Genomic DNA, 16851 nt, shown 5'->3' on the forward strand with positions numbered 1-16851 from the left:
GGTGACTTACAATCGAATGGTCATTCGTACTCGAGCAGTGGCAGTGTGCGAATGCCGAGGTGACTTATAATCGACTGGCTATTCGATACTCGGGGCGGTGGCAGGGTGCAAGTGTCGAGGTAGCCTAAGGGTTCTGGTGGTTGGAAACCAGAAACCGATTATCAAGGTATGATTACTTGATAGTCGAGCATACAACATTGCTCCCATCGCAAGTGTGATCGATTATCAAGGCATGAGTACTTGGTAACTCACTTGATCCGGGATAGTCGTTTGATGGCACCCAGGATATTCGAGCTATAGAACCTAGGCAAGACCTAATACACTTCCATTGGGTCAAAGCACCAATGATGAGATACCTCAATCGGGACATGGCATTTGGCCCGATGACCCTCCTTGTTGAGTGTGTTCGACAGATATGGAATATTAACTAATGCCTACTTTGAAATGCTTATTATTACAGGAAAACATGTGCGGTAAACTACGAACACTCGTGAAAGCTGCAAGGGCGTCACACATTTTGTAATGGACTTAATTTTTCAAGGGCAAGTGGTACTTGGAGGATTCATTTGGGAACCCACAGGGGCACGCGACGTATATCAGCAACCGGGGCAACACAATGGTGACAAAAGACCTACCAAGTCATCAGCATATGAAACTTGAAGAACGCGTTAACAGGGGATAACATGAACCAAGGAGGCTACATACAGGGACACGGAAGATAAGAAGAGTAACTGTCTTAGTCGAGAATTGTCAACAGCAAAAGTTACGGACCGAGGTCACCAACCAAATGAACGTTGCAGTGAGACGAAGGATGCAATGATATTACGGTGTTTACCGAGTCTCTGAATCAAACTAAAGATTGTATCAATGAACTATGCTGTACCGACATCACTAAAAATCACAAACAAGTATGAGGCAGTCGCGAGGCAGGGCAGGATATAGCTTATGGATAGCCTTCACACACCATTGAAAAATGCAGCGGAACAATGCGCCCAAGTGTGTGGACTTGCCAGGTCGAGAAAAGGAACTTATGGACTTCATCATCAGCATCAATACCAAAATCTATCACCGAAGAAACGAGCTAAGTATCGCTTATCTCCAAGGCTGCAAATTGTTTTAGCTAAAGGGGACATGTCATCCATACATTTCGGTTCCTCATCGTCCACTATACAATCTCAACTGATTACTCGTTCGAATAGTGTTAAAACAGGAGCTTAAGTACTTTGTGCACAGATCTGGACGCATACCTTCGGGTGAGAATAAAGACGTGGAAGCTAATGACAAGAGCTAGTCTGGGGATCAATTTTTGTCTCGAGACTCCGCAAACGAATAGGGGAAAGTACGCGTATTAGGAAGGTGCTAATGGAATTCCTTTGCGCAGTCCCTTCAACAACATTGGAGAGTCACAACACCGCAAGAAAAATCTTTTGGAGGAGCGCAAGAAAACCCTCATCTTTTGAAGCAAATCGAGGACAACAATATCGCCAGCTGGTTCACAAGACATCTAAGTATCACCTATCTTAAGTAACTGTCTACTGTGTGTATTCAATGGTTATTATTTGCGTAATCACAATGACTAAGGAGAATACGTATATTAGGAAACTTGACATGCCATTTAGATAACTTGAGTAACTTTCATATATCTTTTCACTTTAGATAAAAAATGTTTTCCTGATTTATACTATGAGCATGTTTAGTGAATAAAATCGCGAGTACGGGAACAATCGGTCACATCCTTAGAGTCGTATGGAAACAAGTTTGACCACAAAAATGCTAGAAGTTAAAAAACTCATTAGAATTTTTGAATTTAAGGATTAAATGTGAGCCTCTCGGGGCATAGCGTGAACCTTTCATTGTTTTTTTCAGTTAACCGAATAATCACACGGGTCGATTCATTGTGATGTTTATGCTAACAACAAAGTTTTGATTTTGCATCATAATATACTTGAGATATAAAAATTGTCATTTCTCCTCATAAGCAGCAACAAAATCTGGAGAGTTTCAATTACGATTCGACAAGAACTGATGCCTGATGAACCAGTAAAAGTTTGAGCATAGACCACGAAGGAGAAACACAACAACTTCTAACATGATGAGTGGATGGCCCAGAGTTTAATCAGTTCGGGGATGCTCCATGTATACTTCAGGCAAAAAAATAGCAATCAAACACGAAGCGAGCAGCGATTACCAAGGGAGACTGATAGCTCGGGGAAGAGGTAACAGTTCAGTTCACAATTATTAGCTAAGACTAGACAGTACAACCCGACGAAAACAGAGTTGCAAAGAATAGAATATCACGACACGACGACAACAATCAGCAACCTTTGAACCAAGAGTTGCTTTGAAACTTCGCACAAGAATAGGGGAAAGTATGCATACTGCAGACGCAGTTTGTATTCTTCTGCTCAGTTCCTTCAGCAACAATGTGAAGCCATGCAGCCCACCCCAAAGTACGTCCGATGCACCATTCAGCCGAAATTATCGACCTACCCCAACAAAAGACCCACAACAGAGGCAGACACCACCAGACTAGTATCAAAAAAGGAAGTCAGTTAAAGCCGAGAAGAACGACTCAACATCAGAATTTCCCAACAAGAGTGCAACATTGAAGCGATAGTCAGCAACACCAAGAGAGCTGATCACCAAAGTTAGACACAATTGAATAGTCTAATCGAATCATGGACCCTCCGTATTCAGTTGTATCGAATTCGAATCGTTAACACATTCCAGACACCAACACCGTCTTGAGCAACTGCTAAAACAACTGTCCCGAAGAGAACCGCTACCATCCAGAAATTTCAACTCCAGATGAAGCCGGTTCAGTAGTATAAGTATACCCGAGAATTTCAAATCAACCCTTACAAGACGAGACACTTGACTCCGAGACGATCATCTATGACAGCACAATTTGAATTCGTTTACAAAATCTAGAAAAGCCAGAGCCGAGTAAAGAGGAAATAGGCACGCAACATCGAGTACAGTTGAAAGAACCAACCGGAAAGTACAACAAAGAGAAAAACCGAAGACAGTGATATACCTAATCGGGAGGCCAGATCCAGACAGCTCGAAGCCCAACAAGAAGCCCAAGTAGCCATTATCAAGCAGTTTACAGAGAATCAATAAGTCAAGGCCCAAAGAAGAAGTATCAAATGCAAAACAACAGCAAAAACAACAGCACAGTAACATGACCCGAAGGATTTTCTTAAGGATTGCTCTTCGATCAAACCTCAAGAAAAGGGGCATAAATGTAGGAGCAAAATATGTAACGAACACGTGTCAAAAGATCAAGGCGGAAGTAACCTAGTTTAGATACAACTGTGTGTAGGAAATCAGATCTTCTCACTAGTTCTTATCCTATCTAGTTAGCCCTAAGGGCAGTATTGTAACTTGATTTGTCTCCCTACCCTTTATAAGGGAAAGAGAGAGATGTTTGTAGGGGATGGACTTCTTCCTCCTCCAACAACTAGAGAGAGAGCTCTTAAGTTTGTAACACTTCTTCCATTAATGGATTTTCCATTGATGGATCTTCATGTAACACTCCGATCATAGTGAAATCCTGTGGACGTAGGCTTCATTAATGGCCGAACCACTTAAAAACTCTTGTGTTCATGTTTACTTAGATGCACTTCATCTCTTACTTGTTAGTAGATCTCCATCTTAGGTATTAGATCTCTTTGGGTGTGGTTGTTAGATTTTTAGCAACTACACGGTTAAATTTTGAGAGAAACCAATCTTCTACTAGAAGCAGGCATCAATCGGCTATATGGGCATTTAGAATAAAAGTTAACTCATGAGAAAGTTAATTACATTCATTAAGACAAACCCAAAAAAAAGAGGAAGTTGCAGAGTCCAGCAGGTCTCCTGTCAGAGTTTCAGGAAACAGACTGCTCAAGTCTGAACATTATTCATGCCAAAGTGTTTTTCCCAGCCTATTGGAAAGTCAAGCTGGTTGGATCTCCTTTGATCTTCAATTGCATTTGTTTTTGGCTTTTTGACAGTTTTGGCAGATATGTACAGCCTCCTTTTGCTCGCATTCTTTTAAGCTCCTTGATGACAGGTATCAAAGTTTCATAAGAAGATTTTTTGTACAATCCATGCAAATGCACTCTATCTTTACATGGCTGCTGCGAGCACGTAAATAGCTAGTTTCAGTTGTTCGGTAAGTTGACGAGCAAGAGGATCAACAGCTTTTTGCACATTGCAACCCACAGCAAAAGCAGAGAGCCAAGGTAAAACTTAAATTCACTAGATCCATATACGTACATACCTGTTCTACACTTTATAGTGTTGTTTATTTGTTTTTGATTGGATTCTAACAGAAGGAATATTGTATGCAAAGAAGGATGTAAACTTGGCAAAACTTCCACTGATGTAAAGCTTTAAATCAAAAGAATATGTTGCTGGGACCCATTACTATTGGTTTTTGACTAACGATGGTGTTGAGTTTCCGAGGATTTATTGGAATATACCATCTGAGATTGTGCCTAATACTTTCTGCTCTAACTGGTAGAGCACCACAGGGTGATTGCCTAGGTATTAAAAATTTATGGTTTTTTCTGGTCTAAAACTCTATTCCTGAAGTGTTTTCGCAAGGATACTCTTTAAGCGGAAATATTTATGTTTTTTTGCAGGTGGTTTAGACATGTTGAAAGTAGACAGGAATGATGTACGGGTGAAGTAACTTGTCAGGCACATCAGTCTGTTACAGCTAAACTTAAAATATTTTGAGGACATGGTGCTGGAGAATGCAAAAGAACATCGCGTTTTGCCCCGTACTATTGGTGACTCAGTTAGTGACTTGCTGTGCTGCTTACAGCTGATATTGGCGTTGTGATTGGGTCAAACAAAAGCTTAAATAAGGTGGGAAATCACTTTGGTATTACGTTTATACCTCTGTATGCTGGTGTCCAGCTGGAAACCCTATTGTCTGGACAGGTGGTCTATCTGGTACTTTTTACACAGTTACTAGTTGGGTTCAAATACAGGCACTCATTCCGGGTCGTGATTTAGTAAATGAGGAACTCTGATCTCTAATGACTAAGTTCTGGAATTCAGAGTTGGGCGTGTACAGATGGTGTTTGATGACGAGTTTTATTGAGGGTCGTGAATTGAAGTAGCGAAAACTGTCCGAGCGATGATGAAGATTCAACCGAATAGTGTTTTTGTTCTTACATCTGTTGTCTTTAGATTTTGGTATCAGTTCTCCTTTCTTGTTTGAAATGGTAACATTGCAGGAGCAACATTTGATACAGTTTTCTGTGTTTGACTTTCACTTTCTAAATATTCTGCATGTATTTAATTTTTTGATTTAATACAGTTATTTATGGGTTCCACAAAGTCAATTGGATACCATCAGTAGCACCTGTATTGTGTAAACTGAGTTAGAGCGTTCAATTTTTGAGTTGTAAACAAATGCAAATACATAGCACAAAAAAGCTGGAATAGCTCAGCTGGTTAGAGCGTGTGGCTGTTAACCACAAGGTCACAGGTTCAATCCCTGTTTCTAGCGTTTTCTAGCGTTTTCTTTACTTCTTTTTGTCTATTTTTAGCGTTTTCTCCGCGTCCCCGAATCCTTCCAAAACTGTTAGACCTGATCCAGTCCATGGTTCGGTCATATGGGTGTTCTGCTCCCGGAGAAACAGTGGTACTTGACAGAATAATTGAAAGCCCTGATGTTGGCGACATATGGAGTGCAAGAGAAGCTAGAGCACATATTTCAATCCTGAGAAAACTACTTCCTAATAATTGGATGACTGAGGAGGTGACATCCTGTGGTTATTCTTATTTTTGCATCCAACCTATGGAAAGCAACATCGTTGCTAGGAATAGTGATATTCTGACGAGAAAACTTGCAGAAGCCAAAAATCAGGGTTGCTTGAGTTACTCGTCGAAGAATACCGCCGACAACTGATCTAAGATTAATGCTAGAAATGTCATCCTCTGAATCATAGCAAATTATATATGTTACTTTCATCTTTCTTTCAGCGTTTTCATAAGGGCTTGAGACTGTGACTGATTTGTTTATGTCAAGCTTTTCTTTTCAGGGTTATATATATTAGATTATTATAAGGTAAATTGAAACGGAGATTCCATTTAGAGCCATGCACGATGCACTTTTTAGTTATCGGGAGAATCCATAAAAAAACTCTCAGAGATCAAAAGGATTCTTCCAACGTTTCATTTTCGGGTCCAATGGTTATCAAAACTTCAATTAAGACCTTACCTCTGAAACATGACATGAGTCTTCATAAAAACTTTTTTTTTTTATGTTAAATTTGCATTATTCATTAGAGTATGACCGGTGACCAAAAATATTTTTAGACTCTGTATGGTCTTTTAAGAATAGCGAGATGTACTCTTGAGTTGCAAATAGCCTATTTTTGTTGAACAGGGAGGAACCTAAATCTTATGCAGTGGTACGTTACTCTTTACACTGTTGGAAAAGTTACTCCCGATAATAAACATTTGATGAGAAGCATCCACCTGCGCCTCCCCCTACTGTTTCGGGCGATGATGCCATTGTCGACCCAATTACAGTGGATTCTGGGGCTGTTTTAAGGGCTATCAAGAGCTTCCCCAAATGCACTTCATGCGGACATGATGGTTTGCGTGCTCAACATTTAGTCGATGCATTTAGTGGGGCAGCAGCTGTTATTGCAGACGATTTACTTGTTTCGATCACTGGAGTTGTCAATCTTTGGTTGGCTGGGAGATGTCCAGCGGTTCTGGGCGAGTTCATCGCAAGTGCACGTTTAACTCCGTTACTTAAACCTGCAGGTGGTATTAGGCCCATTGCAGTTGGTACAGTGTGGCGTAGATTGGTTTCGAAAGTGGCTGCTGTGTCGGTTGGAAAGGATATGTCCACTTATTTGGGTGATTACCAATTCGGGGTTGGATTTCCTGCTGGTGAGGAAAGTATTTTACATGCTGTGAACCGCTTATTGGAGTTGAATGGTCACTCAGAAAAAATTTCAATGTTACTTATTGACTTATCCAATGCCTTCAACATGGTGAGCAAATCACAGTTCATCAAGGAGTTTCGTCTTCATTGTCCAGGTATTTCTCGCCGGGTAGAATTTTGTTACTTGAGGCCTGCAAAACTCTATTATGACCATTATATTTTGTCTTACGCACTTGGAGTTCAGCAAGGTGACCATCTCGGTCCCTTGCTCTTTGCGTTGACACTTCTCCCTCTCGTGAAGACTATCGCTTCTCGATGCAAACTTGACTTACACACTTGGTACCTTGATGATGGTACAATTATTGGTGACACATTAGAGGTTGCTAAGGCTCTGAGCATATTCAAAACTTAAGGACCATGCAGGGGTTTATATCTCAATGTTAGAAAAACTGAAGTCTTTTGGCCTTCTACTGACCCTAGAAGCACAACTGGCGATGTTTTTCCTACTGATATTGGTAGACCTTCTAATGGTGTTAAACTGCTAGGTGGACCGGTGAGTTTAAATTTAGACTTTATCAGTGATATGATGTTGAGCAGGGTGAATAAGACTGTTCAATTGATCTCTGCAATCAAGAAACTCAAAGACCCTCAAAGTGAGATGTTGTTACTTCGTAATTGCACTGGAGTTTCTAGGTTATATTTTGCAATGCGTACTACCAATCCTGCAGTCCTGCAATCAGACATTGCTCTGTTTGATGATCACTTACTTAAGTACTTAAGACTTCTTATCACTGGTGACGGTGCGGGGTTTGGTCCTCTTCAGCATCGATTAGCTACCTTTCCTATCAAGGATGGTGGACTTGGCATTTACACCATGGCTGGCACCAGCGCCTATTGTTACCTTGCTTCTGATACGGGATGTATTTAGGCCTGGCTTACTCGGTCCAAGATTTGACTAAAAATCTTGGATATTTAGTATTTTTGTTAGGATAATTAAGATTTTTTTATTATGTTTATCTTGTTTAGGAAAGTTCTAGACTTTAGGATTTTATCTTTGTAGGCTATATAAATCCATATCTATTGTCTCCTTAGCTGCGGCTCACGTTTATGAAAACTAGTATTTGGTTAAAAATCATGTTTACCTCTCTTGAGAGATTGAGTGTTATTTTCCTTTAACTCTTGGATTAGAGTCTTTGCTCCTGGATTGGAGTCTTCTATCATCACCATTAAGGAGTGGTTTCTCCTTGTCTTTTGTCGCTTCCGCTTGTGCCATATCATCTTCTCATAGTCAGATTATTTCGGTGCAAAAGGTGATTCTTGGTAATTCATTCTCAACCGCAAGATTTCGCTGGTAATCACCCAAATAAGTACGCATTGGAAAAGTCAATAAGTACCCCATACAGATTTCGCTGGTAATCACCCAAATAAGATTGACTTTTCCAAATAAGTACGCATTGACTTTTCATTCTTAGTATTGACCATTAAACACATACGTTTCCCTTTATTGAAATGTCTGGGGTACTTGTTCATGGAAAGCTTCATCTGTTAGGTACAAAATTTCCCTTTGATCCAAGACAAAGGGTGCTTAATGATGGATCTCTATATCTCGATTCCCAAGTCCAGGACATCTCCACCTCTATAATCTCTTTAGATATCAGCAGCGAGAGATTCGAAGATATGCCCCTACCAAAATAATTGGAGAAGAGGCATTTGTGCAAATGTTTGGGAATGTTGGAAGAGTGCCTTTGTGTACTTGTAGATGATGGTTCTAAGCTTGATGTATGGGTAATGCAGAACTATGGAGTTCAAGAATATTGGACTAAACGTTTTTCCGTTACCATAGGGTTGATTAGGGAGTGCTCGTATTTATATCTAATATGGTCTTTCAAGAATGATGAGATTCTTCGAGTCAGTTATTGTGATTTAATTTTATATGACCGGAAACATGCAAGTGCTAAACAACCAAGGGTTCGCAGTTTAACACTCACGGGCGAAGCAAAGAATTATATTGAAAACCTGGTTTCACTCAACTCTGGTACTTATGTTAGGAGATAGAAAATGGCAAGGCCTCAGAAAACAACAACAATAGCTTATATGTATTGTCATGGCTGAGGCAATTTTACTAACTTACTCTCTTGCAGTTATTCTTTTTTGAAATTTCGATGTTTTGTTCTGATTCTGTAAATTTCGATGATATTTTACCCTCTGCCTCTGGTTGTCTCGCAATACCTTCTACGACTTGTCCGTAGGATCGTGTGTCCAACGGAAGGGTCATGTTCCACCCACTTCTAACCCGTGAAAACGACCGGTTTCAAAAATTCACCAGCATCCAATCTGTTTTTCAATAGATTGAGTGTCCATCCGCCAAATGCGAATCGGTTTGGTAAAATCCACGGATTTGAGTGTTTTCGCTCACCCTTACTTGCAAGAGTTGACCCCATAAATAAGAAGCAAAACTATTTTAAAAGTTATTCTGAAATTTTATATCTGATCTAAGTTTTAAACGTCTTGGCTTTCAGAAGCCAAACATAATTTTTGAATATGTATCCAAACATGTTATAAGGATCATGAGTATAAACTTTGATAGTTCATAAGAAAGAAATAAAATTCAAATTCTGGCTGCAATAGTTCATAAGAACAAATAATTAAACATCGTGGACGGTTGCAAAACTAGTAAAATAAGGGCAGTTCAGTGGAAAAAATTTCTCCTTTAGTTTTGAATCTCTATTCTTTTGTTCATTTTCTATTGATTTTGATTTTTTTTTTCACGTTTTGATTATTTACGTCTTGGGTGATTACCAAGATTGGAAAAGTCAAAAATCAGGTCCTCTGGATCAGAACGAATGATACCATGAGAAATCTTAAAAAACTTGTAGTGTTATTACATTAAACGTTAATCCATACAGACATAATCATATACCTTAAATAGGTAATGATTAATACAATGTACAAGACACATAGGTCTTTCACACACTTACACAATAAGGTCAAGTCAACATTAGTTGACTTGACATACAGTATCCAATAGTTTGTACTAGTATTACTCTCTCTATTATGTGTATGATTTCAATGATATCACCATGGATCAGTTCCAGTATCAAATCGTTGATCCCTTGAGTTTCTATAAGACACGGTATAATTCTTTAGATACGATTCATTCAAAATTCAAACTTTCCCTCTTTACAACCACGTAACTGCTGGTTACCAACTCTACCGCCGATAATTACTTCGTTGACCTGTCATTCTGTTACCTTAACAGAATCCTTTGATATTGAAAAGATAATCTTCTATCGATCCCCTAGTCATGAACATATAATCTTCTTTACTTTTTTAACAGGAAAAGATAATTTGCTAATAACTAATTCTAGTTATAAAACCCTCTCCTCATTCTCTCATAGAATAACCAAGACGCAAACTGATTTTTCTCTAAGCTCTCTCGACTCAATGGCCTCTTCTTCAAACTCTCATATTTCATCCATTACTGGAAATATGCATAATACTCAAATTAGAGATATTTGTGCTAGACAAACGCGAAGAGCAGTGGGTGCTAAGGAAACTATCACAAAAGCTTTAGATGAATGGGGTACTACCTTAATTGAAAAAAAAATCACTCAAGATCCTGTCAAAACTGGCATTGTGCGAAAGGAAGTCATTCTTTTACGGAATATATTTCTGTTTAAATTCTGTACTGAAGAAGCCATGAATATTATCCTAAAAAGTGGTACATGGAATATTCATAAGAGTCGCCAGAATTTGTTAAAATATAATGCTCCCATTCCTGCAAAAGATTGGGTGATGAAAGAGTTGATGTCAAGGAGTAAGAGGTTCACGAGCAACCCAGATGATGATGTGAGAAAAATCGAGTTGGATAGATATTTGATAGACAAGTTAGAAGAAGGTGAAGGAGAAGATGGTGATGATGATGAGTTTGACTTATTGGTTTGGTGGAAGACCAACAGTAACAAGATAAGATACTTGGACATATGGCTAAGGACATACTAGCCATTCATGTGTCTTCTGTTGCCTCTGAATCTTCTTTTAGCACAGGAAAGCGAGTGTTAAGTACTTGTAGAATCTCTTTATCTTCAAGGACAGTTGAGGAACTACTTTGCACACAAAGATGGCTTTTAGCACAGTTGAGACAGTTGAAGTCAATACAACTTGATCTTTTATGTGATTACATACCAGATGACGATGTCGAAGTTGAAGAAGGTAACATATTCTATTCACAAATTTCTTTTTCCTTGTTACTTTTTTTAGTAATAGTTACTAACTTCCTAACTTGTTGTTACTTTTTATTGCAGAGTTACTGATTCCTATCAAAAATAATGCCACCACCAGTGCTGCCATGGAAGAGATCTCCACAACCACTTCATCCATGCTGCAACTTCAACTAGCTTTCTATTAGTTGTTGGTCAGTCATCAGTGTGTGTGTTTGTGCTACTGCTACTTGAGTACTTGTTATTTTGTTAAGACTTTGGTTGTTTGTCAGTTTGTGTGCTACCGCTACTTGTCAAGACTTTGGTTGTTTGGCACTTTGGTTTGCTGGTATAATTATTGCTACTTTTGGGTTGTTACTTTGTTATTTGATTGATATATTGCTTAATATATTGAAAAACAGGTAAAACAAGTACATAATTTGTCTGGAAAACTAACAGGGAAATCTGTCTGGAATTCTGACAGAACAGAACTGATCGGAACTGGAAACGTACCTGGTACCGTACGTGTACCGAATGGTACCGAAACCGAGGTACAAGGTACAGGTCTAAAATTTTGGAACCGAGGCTAGGGAGGTACAGGTACTCGGTCTTGGAAATAACCGAGTCGAACTGTACCGTGTGCACTCTTAATTAAGTCTTCAAATATCAAGAATGGGATGTTCAATTCAAGAATCTCTTACCAGAACATCATTTTGTGGATGTAGTGAGTGAAGCTATTGAGGAATTGAGTGAGAAAATTCAACAAAGCCTGAGGACTGTAAACCAACATTTGGTAATACTATCAATGCAAGAATAAAAATCGACTTAACAAAACCCCTTCACAGGGGAGGACGGTGGAATACTGCTGCTGGTGGTGTTACTTGGATTAGGTTACACTAGGAAAAACAACCTCAAAATCTATGTCCTAAGTGTTATACTTTCGACCATAATGAAGCTGAGTGTCTCAATACAGTAGATGATTTGATGATTCAGAGGTTCACTAATGACCAGTATATCAACTACTTACATGAGCTTGCTGCCGCTTATGAGGTTGATATTTGTGAATATATTGATCTCTTTCTAGAGAGAATTTGTGAAGCTAGTCGGAAAAAAAGAGATGAAGAGGCACATATTGAAGAACAACAAGAGGAGAACACTACAAGGAATAATAAAAGATCTAGAAGGGACCAGAATGTGGAAGAAAATGAGGGTGAATTCATGGAGAGTAATACTGATACTCTGCCATCCGCCAATGGAAATGATGATATGAAACATGATATCTTGGAGGAAGGAAATGAAGGATCAGGAGAGAATTCCCATGAGATGAACGAGGCCCCTAATAATCTGGTATACTCCCTTTTACTCATAGACTTGCCTGTCTTCTTTTCTTTAAAGTTTCAACTTAGCATTTTCTTTTGTGCTCTTATTAATTCTGTGTTTAGTCTAAACACCAATCTTTTTTCTTCAGTTTTCAGTTCTAGTAGTAATTTGAGTATCAAATTATCTCACGTAGTTTCTTTCTTAGATATGAGAATCCTGAGCTGGAATTGCCATGGTATCCTAGGCAAAGATACTAAAGATTATCTATCTCACATAAACAAAACTCATTCCCATGATATTATTTTTTTTTCTGAGACAAAATTTAGTGATGACAGTATCCTAAACATTACAAGTTTTCTTCAGATGTCTAACAAATGTTATGTCTCATCTATTGGCCACGCTGGTGGTATTATCTTGCTTTGGAAAGATGGTTTTTCATTAGATATCTTGAATTCTTCTACTAATAAGTTTCATGCTCTTGTTAAAAATGATCCTAGTAAAGGAGAATGGTTTTTCTCTTATGTCTATGGAACTCCTTATAAAAATGACCAACCTAGTCAGTGGAAGTATATTCATGATTTAAGCACTTCTGTTAAAATTCCTTGGGTTCTCTTAGGTGACTTAAACATCACTTTGAACACATCTGAAAGAAATACAAATACTGCGCATACTTCCACTGAAATTCTAGATAGCATTAGAGACTATGATTTACATGATATGGGATATAGTGGAAACATGTTTACCTGGACCAGCAACAATCATGGAACAGGTAAAAATAAAATCTAGACTTGTCAGCTCACTTGTTAACAGTGAATGCTGCTTAATTATCCAGATGCTAAGCTTTTTCATCTGCCTATTAAAGGCTTAGACCATGCCCCTATTTTGTTATCTTTGTATAACAAGTCTAGTATCTCAGGTAAATGTTGGAAATTTTTTGAACACTGGTTGAAAAATTATATTTGCAAAAATGAAATCTTGTCTGCTTGAAAAACTAATCTTACAGGCTCTGCAGCATATCTCTTAACTGATAAGCTTTCTAATACAAGATATATTCTCTCAAAATGGAGCAAAGCAACATTTGGTCACATTCAAGCTAGAATTATTCAGCTTCAAGAAGATCTGTCTCAACTTCAAGAAATAGACTTTCATGGCAGTAATACTGAAGAAGTTAAGAAACTTGAGATTGAGATGGACAGTCTTACTGAGATCCAAGCTAGTTGAAATATCCAGAAATCCAAAGACCATTTTTATAATGATATGGACATGAATTTTAAATACTTCCATATTAGAGTGAATCAAAGAAAAGGTAGAAATAAAATCGATTCATTGCAAGCTGCTGATGGAACTTAGTGCCAACATAGGAATTCTATGGAAGATGTCCTTGTCTATCACTTCAAGAAGATTAGTTCTACTTCCCACCCAACATATCCCTTAAATTTTCTCAAGCATATACCTTCTTTCATTACTAAGCAAGAAAATGATACTCTTATAAAGATTCCAGATAATACTGAAATTTATGAAGCTCTCATGACAATGCAACCTTGGACAAGCCCGGGACCTGATGGTTTTCCACCGGGATTTATCAAACACAGTGGCACATAGTAAGTGAGGATGTTTGCAATATGGTTAAATCTTTTTTCAACTCAGGTTTTATGCTCAAGAAAATCAACAATACCAGGATTTCTCTTATCCCTAAAATCAGTGGAGATTATAAAACATAAGACTTCAGGTCCATAGCCCTTTGTAACACCATCTACAAATTAATCTCCAAGATTATTGCTCTTGGACTCAAGAAACACATGGTGGATATCATATCTCCAATGCAATCAACATATGTCCCTGGTAGACTTATTTCAGCAAATATTTGCTTAGTTCAAGAACTTGTGAAACCTATGAAAAAGAAAGGAGGTAGAACCGGCCATTTAGCTCTCAAAATGGACATGTCCAAGGATTTTGATAGACTAGAGTGGGATTTTCTTATTGACGTTCTAAAACAGTTTGGTTTCTGTGAAAAATTCTGTCATCTCATTCATCAATGCATCAGTACAACACCAATTGAGATTATGATTAATGGGTCATCTTCTTCTTTCTTCAAGCCAACAAGGGGAATTAGGAAAGGGGATCCCCTTTCCCCTTACTTAATTATCATTGCTATGGAATCTTTTTCAAGACAATTGTATCATTTGAAAACACTAGACAGCTTACAGGTATGAAAAATTCAAGATCTGCTTCTAAGATAAATCATCTGTTATCTGCTGATGACTGCCTTCTGTTTTGTAAGGCTAATCTTTCTCAAACCAACAAGTTACTTCAAGTTATTGAAGACTTCAGTGCTTGATCTGTCCAACTAATTAATTTTTGTAAGTCAGCTGTTTATTTCAGCTAAAATACATCCCCTTCATGTGGTCAAATTATCAGTGGAATACTTCAAGTCAGACAGTTAAGTATTTCAGATGAAAAATACATGGGTTTACCTTTCTTCATTGGTAGAAACAAGAAGATACCTTTCTCTAATTTGATAGATAAAATGGATACAAGGCTCTTAAGATGGATTTCTATAAATATATCTGAATCAAGAAGATCTGCCATGGTTAGAAATGTTGCAAATGCAGTTCCAGTTAGAGAAAGGGATTCAGAGATCTATAAAACTATTAATAGTCTAAACTCAAGGCAAGCCTGGAATCTCATGGAAACATGTTAGTAAACCCAAGGAAGAACGAGGTCTGGGATTCAGAGATCTTAAACTTTTTAATAGATCTCTTCTTGCAAAATCTGCTTGGAAATTATGCACAGATAAGACTTATGTATGTGCATTATCTCTTAAATCCAAGTATAAACAGATGAGAAGGTTTTTAATATAAAAGATAACTCAAATTCAACTTGGTATTGGAGGAGTATAAGCTCAAAACTTCATTTCATCAAGAAATATAGCTGTTGGAACATAGGTAATGGTCATAAAATACAAATATGGAGTTACATATGGATCCTATATTTGTCAGTACCTCCTCCCAAATATGGTGCCACTGACTATCAAAATTATACTTATGTTCATCAACTTTTCTCAGACTCAGGAGGGTGGAATTATGAGCTCATTTTCTCCCTTTTTGAAACTTCAATAGCAAGACTTATTCTCAATATCTCTATTCATCCATAACATAAAGACATGTTGGTTTGGACTCTTAAAAGAAATGGCATGTTTACTGTGAAATTTGCTTACAAAAAGATGTTTGAAGAGCAAAATACTGGTTAGTCAGTTGGACATATGATGGAATCAATCTACAAAAAGTTGTGGAAACTTCCTCTTCTACCAAGAATTGCACAATTTCTTTGGAAATGTATCAAAGATATTTTACAAACCAGAGACAAGCTTGTGTGTGTTATTCAAAATGGAGACTATGGTGGTCCTCTATGTGCTCAAACTCTGAAAACTTCCTCTTATAGTATATTGCACTGAAATACTTCTAGAGCAGTCTGGTTTGATGTTCTTGGAATTCATATTCAGCCAGATGTAAATATTGTTGATTGGTTCTGCAGTTGGTTTGATAAACTGACAAGTCATCAAGTTCAACAGGAGGAAATCTGCAAGATAGCAATAGTTGCCTGGTGTATTTGGACAACTAGATGTGGCACTGTTTTCAAGGGTATGAAGATTGCAGTAGATGAAATTGTTCACATATGCAAGATGGAAATTAAGCTTCATAAGAGAAAACCTCCTAGCTTGATACCCCAAACTACTAGACAGTGTAGAGTTAGTCTGCAATGGTCTCCACCTCCAGTGGATACTAATAAAATTAATATTGACGACTCTTTTTATTATGTTCATAAAACAGGTGGCATTGGTCTGATAGTGCGTGATTTTGCAGGTAACCATAGGGGCTCAAAATTCATCTATCTAGTAGCAGCTGGGAGTCCAGAGCAAGTAGAATGCAAAGGTCCACGGGAAGCACTAAAGTGGGCTCAAGAGAAGAATCTAGAGAAGGTAGAATTCGAGCTGGATGCGCAATTAGTAGCTGATGCAATAAAAAAACAAAGATGCAATATATGATTCGTAATATGCTCTTAGACATTAAAAATATTCTTGCTAATAATAGTTCCTGACATTGTAGTTTTGTGCCTAAGGAGAAAAACAAAGTAGCACATGTATTGTTAAATTTTGCTAGAGTGTCTTGTATTATGAGTGTTTGGTTATTATCACCTCCTGAGAACATTCAGTGTCAGCTTCATGAAGATACAAACTTTATAACCCGTGAAATCTAATCAATACATCTCTTCGCTTTAAAAAAAAAAAAAAGGCAGTTCATATGGCAATCAGCAAATATGTTTTTTTGTCGAGCCACGTGGATGAACAAACTGTGTTTTCCACTATGGAAAACTAGAGCAACATGAACACATCTGGTTTTTTAGGGCCCACTAATATTTCTTTTTAATGTA

General features: G+C 37.9%; 1 non-coding gene across 1 annotated transcript; it reads left to right on the forward strand.

The window, feature by feature from the left end:
• The first annotated feature begins 5435 nt into the window (after positions 1–5435).
• Positions 5436–5509, forward strand: TRNAN-GUU. Its single transcript has one exon. It is a non-coding gene; the product is annotated as a tRNA-Asn (tRNA).
• The last annotated feature ends 11342 nt before the right edge of the window (positions 5510–16851 follow it).

Source organism: Papaver somniferum, chromosome 8 (genome assembly GCF_003573695.1).
Source record: "Papaver somniferum cultivar HN1 chromosome 8, ASM357369v1, whole genome shotgun sequence".
Lineage (NCBI taxonomy): Eukaryota > Viridiplantae > Streptophyta > Magnoliopsida > Ranunculales > Papaveraceae > Papaver > Papaver somniferum.